Below are 16,452 nucleotides of genomic sequence, written 5' to 3' on the forward strand. Positions count from 1 at the left end.
CCAGCCCCTATGGGGGCAGCCTCTATGCAATGACCCATCCCGGTGGAGGTATAGAGGCCTGGCCAGTGGATGTGTCGGGACACCCCTGAAGGGCCATCTTCATTCTGGAGCCCCCATGGGAGCAGTATTCCAGCTTGATTTTTTCCTCTGCCCTGATGTGTTCCTCCCCGCAGCCCCCGGATTCCACAAGTGCTGAGCTCAAGGGCACCCCCAATAAACATCCCAACATGAAACTCTGTCTGAGTCTGCATCCCATAGAACCAGCCTGCAATACATTTAAAAAAAAAAATTCCAGTACTCGGGGAGGATTTTTTATTTGAAAATTACCAGTTATACATACAGTTGTAACATTTTAAAACCCCCAAATAGGATATAAAATGGTAGAAACAAGGACTTCATGTGTGAATGTGGTTACATTTGGTTTAAAATCCTCAATCTAATGTTCTCTAATCAAAATGAAATTGTTGAGATGGCGGCGAAGTAGAGAGACGTGGAATGCATCCCTCTCCACAGATGCATTGGGAATGCACGGAAGGACGCAGTCATTCCCACAGAGAACCAGCTGAACACCAGCAGACGGCCTCGGACACCGGAAAGGACTGCGGGGAACCTGACATAGCCGGTAGGGAGGCATCTACGAGGGCTCAAAGAGGGTGAAGCGGCGGAGCTGTGGCAGACGGGAGGGAGTGAGAAACATACGGAGGGTCCGCAGCGCAGCTCAGCGTTCCCGGACCGAGACATCGATCCGCGGCTGAACGGAGGGTCCAGGAGTGGGAGCGTGGGAACCGGAGAGCTGGTTCAGGGGGAGAAACATTGTTGCCGGTAGGGTGACGGACCGAGAGGACAGGAGGGAGGAGGTCCGCGGAGAGGAGTGCCGGTCCCTGAGAGCTGCCCGGCCATGATGGCGGCTGGAGGCTGCAGGCTCCCGGGCGGGGGGGAGGAGCCGCGCGCATAGCCTCTCCCTCTCTTTCGGTGCCTCTGCAACAGGCAGCGGAGAGACGCCCTGTGGGGCCACCTAACGCACTCAGGGATAACAAGCACCCTCAGGCGCTCGGGCGGGGCTAGATTAAAACTCCTTGCAACGCCAGCAGCAGGGAGGCTGCCGAGAGAAAAAAAAAAAAAAAACCAGCATCAAAAAGAAAAAACCCCGAGAGAGGCCCAACTCTAAGACTTTCTGTGTACGCCTGAGCCACCAGCGCCCTCTGCAACAGGCACCTCCAAGCCTGACTGAAGCAACAGTGCGCCACTGCTCACTCACTCCCAGGAGAAGGAGCCACTATTGCACCCTCTCCCTCCCCACACACCGAGGCTTACAGACGAACAATAAAGGAACCTCTGCTGATCACAGAATAAGGCAAAAAAAAAAACCCAAGGCAAGGAGAAGGACACTTACAGCTGAGACGCTAAGGAAACAGAAATAGTAGTATCAATACCTATTGAACTGGTCCATTCGGGGATCAGTTCTGGATTTTTTTTTTTTTTTCCTCTTTTTTTTTTTTTTTGATTTATTAAATACGATCTTAGCCCTAAGGGATCTACAAGTTTTGCAACATAATTTTTTAAGGATATTTTTTACTCTTTTTTTTTTTTGCCTTTTTAATTACTTCTATATCTAGCTAAGTTTTTGGTAGTACGGACAAAATATCTTTCATACTTACCTTTCATCCCTTTCTTTTATACACTTCTATTCCTTTCTTTTTCTTTGCATATTTCCAACCACATTACGCTCTTCTGTTCCCCTTTCTTCCAGCCATTTTAAGTGTATTTTATCTTAACATACTTATAAGCAACACTATCGGTCTGCTCAGACTCCTTGCTCTATTCTCCAGATGATGCACTGCCTTGGTATTAATATTAGGCTTTTGTCTTTATCTTAGTTCTTAGTACAGTTGTCTAATTACATTCTGAGAATCTCCATTCTCTCTGGTGGTACTCCAGCTCATTTCTATATTTGATCCTAGCTTACAAAATCTCCCTGGATTGATGTTTGTATGTGTAGGGTGTTATTTGTTGTTTGTTTGCTTTTGCTTTTGTCTCTGATTTGTTCTGTTTCAGTTGTCAATTTCTGCTGGGTTTCTCTCTGAATATCTGATAGCACACTGGGGTTCTGTCAGGTCTTTCTAGAGCCTTATGTCCTAACGGATTCAATAATTGTGTGTCTTATACATGTATGTGTTTCCTAGACTGAATATTCGTCTAATCCAATACTTGGACATTAGTCTGAGGCTTGGACAGTCTTCTATAAACACCTCTATCACCAGGACAAGCAACCCCAAAAGCTTGGACAACCATGAGGAAACAAAGAAACACCATGCAGGCAAAGGAGCAGGAAAAAACCCCACAAGACCAAATAAATGAGGAGGAAATAGGAAAAATGCCTGAAAAAGAATTTAGAGTAATGATAGTAAAAATGATACAAAATCTCGATAACAAATTAGAGAAAGTACAAGAAACAGTTCATAAGAACTCAGAAAAACAAACAGCAATGGATAACAAAATAACTGAAATTAAAAATACTCTAGATGCTCTAACCAGCAGAATGACTGAGGCAGAAGAACGAATAAGTGAGTTGGAAGATAGAATGGGAGAAATAAACGCCACAGAGCAGGAAAAAGATAAAAAAATAAAAAGACTAGAAGACAGCCTCAGAGACCTCAGTGATAACCTTAAACGTACCAACATTCGAATTATAGGCATCCCAGAAGAAGAAGAAAACAAGAAAGGGTCTGAGAAAATATTTGAAGAGGTTCTAGTGGAAAACTTCCCCAACATGGGAAAGGAACTAATGAACCAAGTCCAAGAAGCACAGAGAGTCCCATACAGAATAAACCCAAGGAGAAATACACCAAGACACATATTAATCAAACTAACGACAATTCAACACAAAGAAAAAATATTAAAAGCAGCAAGAGAAAAGCAACAAACAACATATAAGGGAAAACCCATCAGGATAACAGCTGACCTTTCTACAGAAACTCTGCAGGCCAGAAGGGAATGGCAGGATATACTGAAAGTCCTGAAAGAGAGAAACCTACAGCCAAGAATACTCTACCCAGCAAGAATCTCATTCAGATTTGAGGGAGAAATCAAAAGCTTTCCAGACAAGCAAAAGTTAAGAGAATTCAGCACCACCAAACCAGCCTTACAACAAGTGCTAAAGGAACTTCTCTAAGTAGGAAACACAAGAAAAGGAAAACACCTACAAATACAAACCCAAAACAATTAAGAAAATGGTAATTGGAACACACATGTCAATAATCACTTTAAATGTAAATGGATTAAATGCTCCAACCAAAAGACACAGACTGGCTGAATGGATACAAACACAAGACCCTTCTATATGCTGCCTACAAGAAACCCACTTCAGACCAAGGGATACATATAGACTGAAAGTGAAGGGATGGAAAAAGATATTCCATGCAAATGGAAGTCAAAAGAAAGCTGGAGTAGCAATACTCATATCAGACAAATTAGACTTGAAAGTAAAGACTATTAAAAGAGACAAGGAAGGGCACTACATAATGATCAAGGGATCCATCCAAGAAGAACATATCACAATGGTAAATATCTATGCCCCCAATATAGGAGCACCTCAATACATAAGGCAAATGCTAACAGCTATAAAAGGGGACATCGACAGGAACACAATTATAGTGGGAGACTTGAACACCCCACTTACATCAATGGACAGATCATCCAAACAGAAAATAAATAAAGACACACAAGCTTTAAATGACACATTAGACCATCTCGACTTAATGGATATTTATAGGACATTCCATCCAAAAACGACAGACTACACTTTCTTCTCAAGTGCACACCGAACATTTTCCAGGATAGATCACATCTTGGGTCACAAATCAAACCTCGGCAAATTCAAGAAAATTGAAATCATATCAAGCATCTTCTCAGACCACAACGCCATGAGACTAGATATCAATTACAGGAAAAAAACTGCAAAAAAGACAAACACATGGAGGCTAAACAATTCACTATTAAACAACCAAGGAATCACTAAAGAAATCAAAGAGGAAATCAAAAAGTTTCTAGAAACAAATGACAACGAAAACACAACAACCCAAAACCTATGGGACGCAGCAAAAGCAGTTCTAAGAGGGAAGTTTATAGCAATACAGTCCTACCTTAAGAAACAAGAAAATGATCGAATAAACAACCTAACCTTACACCTAAAACAACTAGAGAAAGAAGAACAAAGAAACCCCAAAGTGAGCAGAAGGAAAGAAATCATAAAGATCAGAGCAGAAATAAATGAAAAAGAAAGGAAAGAAACCATAAGAAAAATAAATAAAACTAAAAGCTGGTTCTTTGAGAAGATTAACAAAATTGATAAACCATTAGCCAGACTCATCAAGAAAAAAAGGGAGAAGATGCAAATCAACAGAATTAGAAATGAAAAAGGAGAAGTCACAACGGACACCTCAGAAATACAAAACATCATGAGAGACTACTACAAGCAACTATATGCCAATCAATTGGATAACCTGGAAGAAATGGATACATTCTTAGAAAAATACAATCTTCCAAGACTGAACCAGGAAGAAATAGAAACCATGAACAGACCAATCACAAGTACAGAAATTGAGGCAGTGATTAAAAATCTCCCAACACACAAAAGCCCAGGACCAGATGGATTCACAGGCGAATTCTATCAAACATTTCGAGAAGAGTTAACACCTATCCTTCTCAAACTCTTCCAAAATATTGCAGAAGGCGGAGCACTCCCAAACTCATTCTACGAGGCTACCATCACCCTGATACCAAAACCAGGCAAAGATGTCACAAAAAAAGAAAACTACAGACCAATATCACTGATGAATATAGATGCAAAAATCCTCAACAAAATACTAGCGAACAGACTGCAACAGCACATTAAAAAAATCATACACCACGATCAAGTGGGGTTTATCCCTGGGATGCAAGGATTCTTCAATATACGCAAATCAATCAACGTGATACATCATATCAACAACTTGAAGGATAAACCATATGATCATTTCAATAGATGCAGAAAAAGCTTTTGACAAAGTTCAACATCCATTTATGATAAAAGCTCTCCAGAAAATGGGCATAGAAGGAAATTACCTCAACATCATAAAAGCCATATATGACAAACCAAAAGCCAACATTGTTCTCAATGGAGAAAAACTGGAAGAATTCCCTCTAAGAACAGGAACAAGACAAGGGTGTCCACTCTCAGCACTGTTATTCAACATAGTTTTGGAAGTGTTAGCCACAGCAATCAGAGAAGAAAAAGAAATTAAAGGAATCCAAATTGGAAAAGAAGAAGTAAAATTATCACTCTTTGCAGATGACATGATACTATATATAGAAAACCCTAAAGACTCTACCAGAAAACTGCTAGCACTCATTGATGAGTTTAGTAAAGTAGCAGGATACAAAATTAATGCACAGAAATCTCTTGCATTCCTATACACTAACAACGGAAGAGCAGAAAGAGAAATTAAGGAAACTCTCCCATTCACCATTGCAACCAAAAGAATCAAATACCTAGGAATAAACCTGCCTAAGGAGGCAAAAGATCTGTATGCAGAAAACTTTAAGACATTGATGAAAGAAATCAAAGATGACAGAAACAGATGGAGGGACATACCATGTTCCTGGATTGGAAGAATCAACATCGTGAAAATGACTGTACTACCCAAAGCAATTTACAGATTTAATGCAATCCCGATCAGATTACCAATGGCATTTTTCACAGAACTAGAGCAAGAAATCTTACGATTTGTATGGAAACGCAAAAGACCCCGAATAGCCAAAGCAATCTTGAGAAGGAAAAATGGAGTTGGTGGAATCAGGCTTCCTGACTTCAAACTATACTACAAGGCCATAGTGATCAAGACAGTATGGTACTGGCACAAAAATAGAAAGGAAGATCAATGGAACAGAATAGAGAACTCAGAAGTAAGCCCAAACACATATGGGCACCTTATCTTTGACAAAGGAGGCACGAGTATACAATGGAAAAAAGACAGCCTCTTCAATAAGTGGTGCTGGGAAAATTGGACAGCAACATGTCAAAGAATGAAATTAGAACACTTCCTAACACCATACACAAAAATAAACTCCAAATGGATTAAAGACCTACATGTAAGGCCAGACACGATAAAACTCCTAGAGGAAAACATAGGCAGAACACTCTTTGACATACATCAAAGCAACATCCTTTTTGACCCACCTCCTAGAATCATGGAAATAAAATCAAGAATAAACGAATGGGACCTCATGAAACTTAAAAGCTTTTGCACAGCAAAAGAAACCATAAACAAGACTAAAAGGCAACCCTCAGAATGGGAAAAAATAATTGCCTATGAAACAACGGACAAAGGATTAACCTCCAAAATATACAAGCAGCTCATGCAGCTTCATACCAAAAAAGCAAATAACCCAATCCACAAATGGGCAGAAGACCTAAATAGACATTTCTCCAAAGAAGACATACAGATGGCCAACAAACACATGAAAAGATGCTCAACATCACTAATCATCAGAGAAATGCAAGTCAAAGCCACAATGAGGTATCACCTCACACCAATCAGAATGGCCATCATCACAAAGTCTGGAAACAACAAATGTTGGAGAGGGTGTGGAGAAAAGGGAACTCTCCTGCACTGTTGGTGGGACTGTAAGTTGGTACAGCCACTATGGAAAACAATTTGGAGGTTCCTTAAAAAACTACAAATAGAACTACCATATGATCCAGTCATCCCACTCCTGGGCATATACCCAAAGAAAACCATAATCCCAAAAGAAACTTGTACCATAATGTTTATTGCAGCACTCTTTACAATAGCCAGGACATGGAAGCAACCTAAATGCCCATCAACAAATGAATGGATACAGAAGATGTGGCATATATATACAATGGAATATTACTCAGCTATAAAAAGGGATGAGATGGAGCTATATGTAATGAGGTGGATAGAACTACAATCTGTTATACAGAGTGAAGTAAGTCAGAAAGAGAAAGACAAATATTGTATGCTAACTCACATATATGGAATCTAAAAATGGTACTGATGAACTCAGTGACAAGAACAGGGAAGCAGATACAGAGAATGGACTGGAGAACTCGAGGTATGGGAGGGGGCAGGGAGTGAAGGGGAAACTGAGAAGAAGCGAGAGAGTAGCACAGACATATATATACTACAATCCTGAAAATAACACCTGGACTTTAATTGCATCCATGAATGTGGCTAGGCGAGGAGCTGGGGTGGCTGTTCTTGGCGGAAAACTGTTTGTAGGTGGTGGCTTTGATGGTTCTCATGCCATCAGTTGTGTGGAGATGTATGATCCAACTAGAAATGAATGGAAGATGATGGGAAACATGACTTCACCAAGGAGCAATGCTGGGATTACAACTGTAGGGAACACCATTTATGCAGTGGGAGGATTTGACGGCAATGAATTTCTGAATACGGTGGAAGTCTATAACCTTGAGTCAAATGAGTGGAGCCCCTATACCAAGATTTTCCAGTTTTAACAAATTGAAGACCCTTTCAAACTAACAGGCTTAGTGATGTAATTGTGTCTAGTATAGGTACACTTGTGAATAAGGAGGGTGGGTGGGTATAGATGTTGCTAACAGCAACACAGAGCTTTTGCATATTGCATATTATTAAACATGCTGTACATACTTTTTGTGTTATTGGGAAAGGAATGCAAAGATGAAGGTCAGTTTTGTGTATTTTTAGGACTACTTTGGTTATTTTACTTTTTTGGAAGTTGATATTGTAAAAGAATAAACCAAGAATTGATTGGGCACATCATTTCAAGAAGTCCCCTCCACATTTGCTTTGCCAGTTTGCACATTAAATAACTCTTCCCTCAAATGTGTATTATGGGGCAAGAGGGGTAGGGTTTTAAGATATAGGCAGTTGGGTTTTTTAAGGGCCCTTTTTCAATAACTGGAACACTCTATAACAAAGAGACTTATTTAACTAGATAACAGTGACTATTTTTGTTTTTATTAAAAGAAAGCTTACATGCCTACCAAGGTTTAATCTTTTGTGATTGCCTTTTTATAACTTTTTGTATTCTCAGCAGAACGCTTTACCTGTTGAAGTAAAATGTGGCAGGTTCAAATTACTGAAGTAGAGTGGCAGTCTTAAAAGTAAGCAGTGTGGTGGTTTATACACCTAGAATGCAAACTTCAGAGCTTTTGCCTCAGCTACAATTTTTTTTTTTGGGAATGTGGTACCAATGTTTATTTGAATGGAGTTGCTGAACAGTAACACGGCTGTGATCTTTATTTGATACGCTGTTTTTAAATACTTTGACTTCTTGGGGATATGTTTTATATAGCAAAACACTCAATATTATGTATATAACAGTAAAGAACAGTGGAATATTTTATCTTCTAAGTAATTCCTATTTTTATTTATCATTAACAAAACAAATCCTAAACGGCAGCCCTTAATTGTGAAAAAAAAAAATTACCTTAAACTGTATTGGTTTATGAATGCAGCCTTTATCAGAATGATGTTTTTGTTCAGTTTTCCTATTCATATGGATAAATATTGGTTGGGGTGGTGGCCTGGTATCTAATGTGTAATGCTACACATATAACTTATGGTGCCAAAATTAGAACATCCTAATGCTTGCTGCTGATGCAAACATATTAAAGGTACTTTGCAGGAAAAAAAAAAAAAAAAATGAAATTGTTATACATTAATAACAAAAGTAAACAATGCCCTTTTTATAGGTTAAAAAAAGACATTGAATGTTAACAATTTCACAAAAAAGCTATTAACATTTGGAGTTTAGAGAACATTACATTTATGAATAACTCATGGGTAAAAGATATAATTAATTAAATTAAAAATTAGAAAATACATAATACTGTGATTATTAATCAGTGCTAAGTACCAAAACTTGTAGATTGCAGCTAAAGTGGGCCTTAGGGTAAAAAAAGTAGGCTGCATGTACTTATACTAGAAAAAAATTAAGTTAAAAATTTATCTTTTCCAAATTAAGAATTTAGAGAAAAAAATCTCAAAATAAATAAGTTGAAGGAAAGAAAGAATAATATGAGGAACTAGGAAACAAAAAACCAGAAAAGATCAATCAAGCCAAAAAAATTGCTACTTTGAAAACAGGAAAAAGTCATGCAAGGTTATTCAAGGCAAAAAAAGGGAGAAGGTTCAGAGAAAATAAAAAAGCAAAAAAGAACATAATGACAGATGCTGTAGAGATTAAGCACATAGGGTATTATGAATAATATACCAAACTCAAGACTCACAGGAAATAGATTAATTCCTAGAGAAATGAAACTTACCAAAAATGACCCTGATGGTTGCACAAGAGTGTGAATGTGACAAATGCCACTGAACTGTATGTTTAAAATGGTTATAATAGCAAATTTAATGTTATATATATTTTACCACAATAAAAAATGTAAAAAATAAAATACAATAAAATCCTCCATCTAGAAAATGATGAGAGGACCACATGAGTGTCCTTCATTATCAAATCACCCATAAGGGCTCCTGAAAGCATATTTTCTCTTCCTTCTCTTTTAGAACACATAATTATTGTCCTGTATTTTAACCATATATGTTTTAGTTTGGGGGGAATGCCTCTCTCTCCTCTGTCACTTAAACTAAAGTATAATTTTTGTTTTCCCTATTAGTTTTATCTGTGCTATTTTAACTAGAGGTCTTTGGGTGGAATAACACATCCTAGTTAGGTTAAAGAAAGTGGTGAGACAAAATGGCAATTTCACACAGTCTTCAAATAAAGAGAACTCCTGACATAACTGGAAAGTAATATGTAATTTAGGGAACAGTGAAAACATCTGTGACAACTTTGTTTTATACCTTAGAAAATGAGCTTCAGCTCTGGAGTCTCTCAAGGCACAAAACCTGGTAGACAGCTTTTAATGGTAGCCTGCACCTCTGATTTGGATAAGAAAAAAATAGTACAACATAGAAACAAAAATAAATCATTTTGTTAGAGCTTGAAATAATTGGGTGAATTTGGAGAAAAAAAATCCAAATAAACTAACATATTGTATGCGTAAATATTTGTTGCTGGTGTTAAAAAAAAAAGTACAATCTAGTTTATGCAGTGCAAAAACTATTGGAAAAATGCCTTTGGAATAAACTTGACATCAGGATAGAATCCAAGTGCTGACTCAAAAACTGTTAAGGCTGCAGGCGGTCCACTGGAAGTGTTCATAGCCACAAGGTCACTGTGGGTGATATCTGGCTATTTCCTCTTGATGTGCGCCTGAGGGGAAAGACAGACAAATAAAAACAACATGTTTAATAGTTTTAAAGTTCTCCTTTCTAAGGTAATACACTTCTAGGTCCACTTCTTCATGTGAAGCAAATCATATCACTAGTGGAGGCAGAATTTAAAAAACAAACAGGAATGCAGTTATTCTACGGAGGAAGTAGCCCCATTAAAACCCTCAGTGGCTCTGGACTTAATGCCAAACACCTGTAGACCCACCTCAGCTTTAATCATTCTGATTCACAGATACGCTTTATGACTACATTAAATTGAAACGCAAAATCATTTTACTGACTCAAAACCTGCAGATAAATTAAAAACAGGGGACAGAGCCTGGGAAATTTAGCATCTGCACAAGGGTTTCTCATTTTTGCACATAAAATAAAATAATGTCAAGGCTTATGAGCCCTTATCTCAAAGTGTTTGGTTGAAAAAGGACTTCAGTAGTCATTTTTTTCCCCCAAAGAAGAATGTTAAAGGTTTTCAGTCTTTAAAACAGAAAATGTACTATCTGTATCTATATCTGAGGCTGACTTGTGTCACAAGCTTCGTTGCTTAGACTTGATTCCAGATCTATTTGATAAAACCTGACTCCAAATACATTAGTGGGTCCTGTCAAAAAAGTTATCACAAGAGACAGTGGATTTCACTGAAACAGAAAAGCACTAAGACATCTCCCTGCATATTAAGTGTACTTTCTTTTTCTCTTGTTGTTTGCATACTTGCTACCCCTAAAACAGCACTGCATATGAAATGCTACATATTAAAATGTCACTTAACGAGAAAAATAAGACATTCTACAAAATTTCATTCACCCACTGGATGAAATGTAAGTCTATTTCCACTATAATGCAAGGACTTACACATAAGGCCTTTGGGGGAGGCTAACTGCATATCATCTCCCTCCCCCACTTTTTAAAGCTAGCCGTATTCTGTGTGGTTATGTATTACGTACTCTCTTGGTGAAACTAAGAACAGCCAAAAGAACAAAAGGAAATACATTTCACTTTCTACTGCTTGACAGTCCTCCCCAAACCACCTGGTTCCTTTTCCCATAGGCCTTCTCAATGTAATTTTTTATAAAGAATATGTTATTCTTAGCAACTTCTCACCAAAATGGTCTTTACTTCATGGTCTGAAATACTTGAAACTGAATACTGAAACCCAGCTTCCTGTGTATAAAATCCTTGATCTGATCTTTCTTTCTCTCATCTGTTGCCATGGTGTAGACCATACTCTGGCTGACAGCAGAAGTGAGAGAAGGCATCTTTTTCACAGGACAGCTTATGAAGGGACTTGAGATGACTGAACGCCTGTTAGCAGGGTCCTCGTGGATGGGCTGAGCCTGGGATGGAGAGGCCCAGTCTCACCTCTCCTGGAACCACTGCTGATCCTAAAAAAAAAATCACTTAAACTTTCTCCCCACCAGCTGCCTCATTTGTGAAATGAGACAATGACTTACCTCCTAGGAACTCACTGATGGCTACAAACTGCATGTTGAAACAGGCTGAGCTAAGTGCTGGGTGTGATTATGAAGCTGCTCAGAGACGTGGCCCCTGAGTCCACGGAAAGCAGCAGCATCACCGGCTTATATGATGAAAACAAAACATCTGGGAGGCCCTCTTGTAAATCTTCTGTTTTTATCTTTAAAGAAGCCCAGAGTCGAAGTTGAGGCACATTTAATTCAGTGAATATGATAACTCAGGAGGCAGCAGGTGGTTAAAAGATTACTAACACTTTCTAACTTGTGACTTTGAGAAGTTACTTAGGCCCTTTGGCCTCACTTTGTCCATCTGAGGGAGAATATTGCCAGCTCAGAACAGTTATGAAGATTAAAAGAGACAATGCCAGAAAAGTTCAAATTCAGGGCAAACAGAACCTAAGACCAGTTGAGTGGTGGGTCTCTTGGCCCTCTCCCTCCTTCTCTTGGGTTTGGTTCATTACAGTTCCTCCAGTGTAGGTTGAAACTAAGTTTAGTATTTAAACTCCAGCTTGTAAACAAAGCCACCATCATGGAATTAGATCTGAAAGCAACAGAGGAATAAATGCTTCCCTGCATGGATAAAGGCCAGAAATCAATGGTTTAATACATGTAGAATTCTAGCTCAAAACTCTGTCCGTTCATTTTCAGTGAACTGCATGGCCCAGATTCAATCCCAGTATGCCTAAAACTCATCTTTTCTTTAAAAATTTATTTATTTATTCTTTTTTTATTGAAGTATAGTTGATTTACAATGTTGTGTTAGTTTCAAGCGTAAAGCAAAATGATTCGGTTACATACACACACAAACACACACATATCTATTCTTTTCAGATTCTTTTGCATTATAAGTTATTACAGGTACTGAATATAGTTCTCTGTGCTATACAGTAGGTCCTTCTTTATCTATTTTATATTTAGAAGTGTGTATCTGTTAATCCCAAATTCCTAATTTATCCTTCCCCCGGCTCTGGTAACCTTAAATTTGTTTTCTGTGTCTGTGAGTCTATTTCTTTTTTGTAAATAAGTTCATTTGTACCTTTTTTTAAGAGTCCACATATAAGTGTTATCATATTTGTCTCTTTCTTACTTTACTTAGTATGATAATCTCTACATCCATCCATGTTGCTGCAAATGGCATTATTTCATTCTTTTTCATGACTAATATTCCACTGTGTGTGTGTGTGTGTATACACCACATCTTTTATATTCATTTGTCTGTTGATGGGCATTTAGGTTCCATGTCTTGGCTATTGTAAATAGGGCTGCTATGAACACTGGGGGGCATATATCTTTTTGAAGTAGAGTTTTTGTCTTTTCCAGATGTATATATATAAATATAGATTTTATATTTTTATAAATATACATGTTTATATTTCTATTTATATATAAATATATTTCTATTTATATATATTAAGTATATATATTATTTATATATACTAAGTAATACTTCACTTAGTATGATAATCTCTAGGTCCATCCATGTTGCTGCAAATGTCACTATTTTATTCTTTTTAATGGCTAATATTCCATTGTTTATATGTATGTGTGTGTATATATATGTGTGTATATATATATACACACACGCATATATGTATTTATACATCTTTTTTATCCATTCATTTGTTGATGGACATTTAGTTGCTTCCATGACTAGGCTATTGTAAATAATGCTGCTATGAACATAAGGGTACATGTATCTTTTCAAATTATAGTTTTGTTTGGGTATATATACACCCAGCAGTGGGACTGCTGGATCATATGGCAGCTCTATTTTTAGTTTTTTGAGGACTCTCCATACTGTCTTCTGAAGTGGCTGTACCAATTTATATTCCCACCAACAGTGTAGAAGAGTTCCCTTTTCTCCACACCCTCTCCACCATTTATTATTTGTACACTTTTAAAAAAAATATTTATTTATTTATTTATTTATTTATATTGGCTGTGTTGGGTGTTCATTGCTGCACGCAGGCTTTCTCTCGTTGTGGTGAGCAGGAGCTACTCTTTGTTGCAGTGTACAGGCTTCTCAATTCAGTGGCTTCTCTTGTTGCGGAGCACAGGCTTTAGGTGCACGGGCTTCAGTAGTTGTGGCACTCAGGCTCAGTAGTTGTGGCGCATGGGCTTAGTTGCTTCAGAACATGTGGAATCTTCCCAGACTAGGGCTTGGACCCCTGTACCCTGTGTTGGCAGGCTGATTCTTAACCACTGTGCCACCAGGAAAGTCCCTTATTTGTAGACTTTTTTAATGATGGCCATTCTACCCAGTGTGAGTTGGTACCTTATTGTCATTTTGATTTGCTTTAGATTTGCATTAGATTTCTCTAATAATTAGCAATGTTGAGCATCTTTTCATGTGCCTATTGGCCATCTGTATGTCTTCTTTGGAGGTATGTCTATTTAGGGCTTCTGCCCATTTTTCAATTGAGTTGCTTGTTTTTTGTTATTGAATGGTATGATCTGTTTGTATATTTCAGAAATTAAGCCCTTGTCAGTTACATCATTTGCAAATATTTTCTCCCATTCTGTAGGTTGTCTTTTCATTATGTTTATGGTTTCCTTTGCTGTGCAAAAGCTTTTAAGTTTAATAGATCCCATTTGTTTATTTTTGTTTTGTTTCCATTACTCTAGGGCAAACTCCTCATCTTTATCTTTTTTTTTTTTTTTTTTTTTTGGCACACAGGCTTAGTTGCTCCATGGCATGTGGGATCTTCCTGGAGCAGGGATCGAACCCATGTCCTCTGCATTGGCAGGCGGATTCTTAACCACTGTGCCACCTAGGAAGCCCAAAACTCCTCATCTTTAAAGCAGGTTTAACTTTGTGTACATACTGGCAGGTATATTATCAAGATTAAAGGATGTCTCCTTCTTGGTTAATGGAATAATGAATTTTCTTTCTCCTTATTCTCTCAGAAACCACCCTAAATAACAAGGACAGTGGGAGATAAAAAATAAGCCCAAACTTTGAAACCACAAATGACAGAACATCTGGATAGGCTGCCGTATGCAACTGGATCCAGTATGCTGTGAGAGGACAGAGAGAAGGGGAGCAGATCTCAGCAATCATGGGAGAGCACAATTCTCCAACTAACTGGTGAATTCTAAGGTGTACGAATGAGGAATCATATAGAATTACCTTCTTTGCTTAAACATGTACACTGTTGAGATCCTAGGAGAGGAGAGATTCTGAAATGCAGGGAGCATTATAACTGCCCATCTCTGCAGACTAGAGAGGCGGACAGGCTAAATGCATATGCATTCTCAGTTCCTCTCTAGTTTGCTTAATCTCATTCCCTCCCTCCCTCTCTCCCTCTCCCTCTCCCTCTCTCTCTTGGTTTTGTGGAGCTTCTGTGTTAAGCAGAGGGAGTCTCCTTTAGCTGGAAATGATGTCCTGCCCACAACTATCCTGCAAATATATGATGTAGAAAAAATTGTTAATTCAAGGGTGAATAACAGGAATAACAATAATAAAAAAGTAGTACAGGATCTGCAAACCACACAAGCAAGAAATGAGCAAATGGAATAAGATAAGCATATGATGGATGAAAAAACCTCACTGAACAAATGAAAATTATGAAAAATAGAATGCAATATATTCAAAGAAAATATAGCATGACAATCAACTTGTGGACAACAGAGATCTGGGACCACAGCATGGCACAGCAACAGAAGATGATGAAACATGAGTTGACAGAAGCCAAAAGTGAAGTGGAAGAGAAAAGTAAAAATATCAAAGAAATGATTGTTCTGAAAGGGAGCAGAAAGATTAGCCAGTGCTGAAAAAACACTATGAGAGATGGAGAATAGGGCTGAGAAAGCAAGTCAAATAATTGTAAATTAATAAAAACTTAAAAAGAATTAGGAAGAAAATAGTTTTATAAAATAGAGAAAGGACAACATACACATTATAGATATTTGTAAAGAGGAGAACCCAATCAAATAAAACAATTCAAAGACATAATTCAGAAATAAAAGAATTACATATTATAATTAAAAGAATTACATATTCCAGAAATAAAAGACTGGCCTAGAGATCAAGACTATATGATCTCCTAAGAAAAACTAATGACACTCAACAAATCCTTTGAGCATACAGGAAAGAAAATCAAGTTATTTTAAATTAGGGACACAGCAGATAAATATTTCATACAGTTGACCCTTGAGCAATGCAGGGGCTAGGGGTGCTGACTCTCTGGACAGTTAAAAATCTGTGTATAACTTTACAGTCAGCCTCTATATCCACAGGTTTAACTACATATCATGTAGTATTGCGGTGCATATTTATTGAAAAAAATCTGCATATAAGTGGACCTGTGCAATAAAAACCTGTGTTGTTCAAGGGTTGACTATATTGAAAATAAGTCAGGGATTATAACTCCAAGGAGCCCTCATTAAAGATGGTACAGAGCACTGTTCTCAACCTTTCACTTGTACTGCCATCCACAATAGTAAATACATTTAACTTCGCATTGAGTCTCAGTGTAGATTCACTAGCTACATCTATAGTTATCTGTACCTAAAGGAGTTTCATTAAATATTTACTATGAATGATGCATCACTACTTTTATTCCATTCCATTCTTTTCTATTTCATTTCTTAAAACATGCTGGTCATGACTGACTAAACAGATTTCACAGCCCCACTAATGAATCACAACCAAACGTTTGAAAAACATATGCTAGAGGACAAACTTTAGCCAA

The 16,452-nt window shown here is 37.8% G+C and overlaps 1 protein-coding gene across 1 annotated transcript in view; it reads right to left on the minus strand.

Annotated features, from left to right (window-relative positions):
- Positions 1 to 8,221: 8,221 nt before the first annotated feature.
- Positions 8,222 to 16,452, minus strand: part of LOC130835640 (ATP-binding cassette sub-family C member 4-like) — a 172,775-nt gene continuing 164,544 nt past the window's right edge. The window contains exon 31 of the mRNA XM_057707278.1: positions 8,222 to 10,269. The gene's annotated coding sequence lies outside the window, so the exon portion shown is untranslated. The remainder of the gene's footprint in view (positions 10,270 to 16,452) is intronic.

The sequence above is a fragment of the Hippopotamus amphibius genome, chromosome 14, assembly GCF_030028045.1.
Source record: "Hippopotamus amphibius kiboko isolate mHipAmp2 chromosome 14, mHipAmp2.hap2, whole genome shotgun sequence".
Classification (NCBI taxonomy): Eukaryota; Metazoa; Chordata; class Mammalia; order Artiodactyla; family Hippopotamidae; genus Hippopotamus; species Hippopotamus amphibius.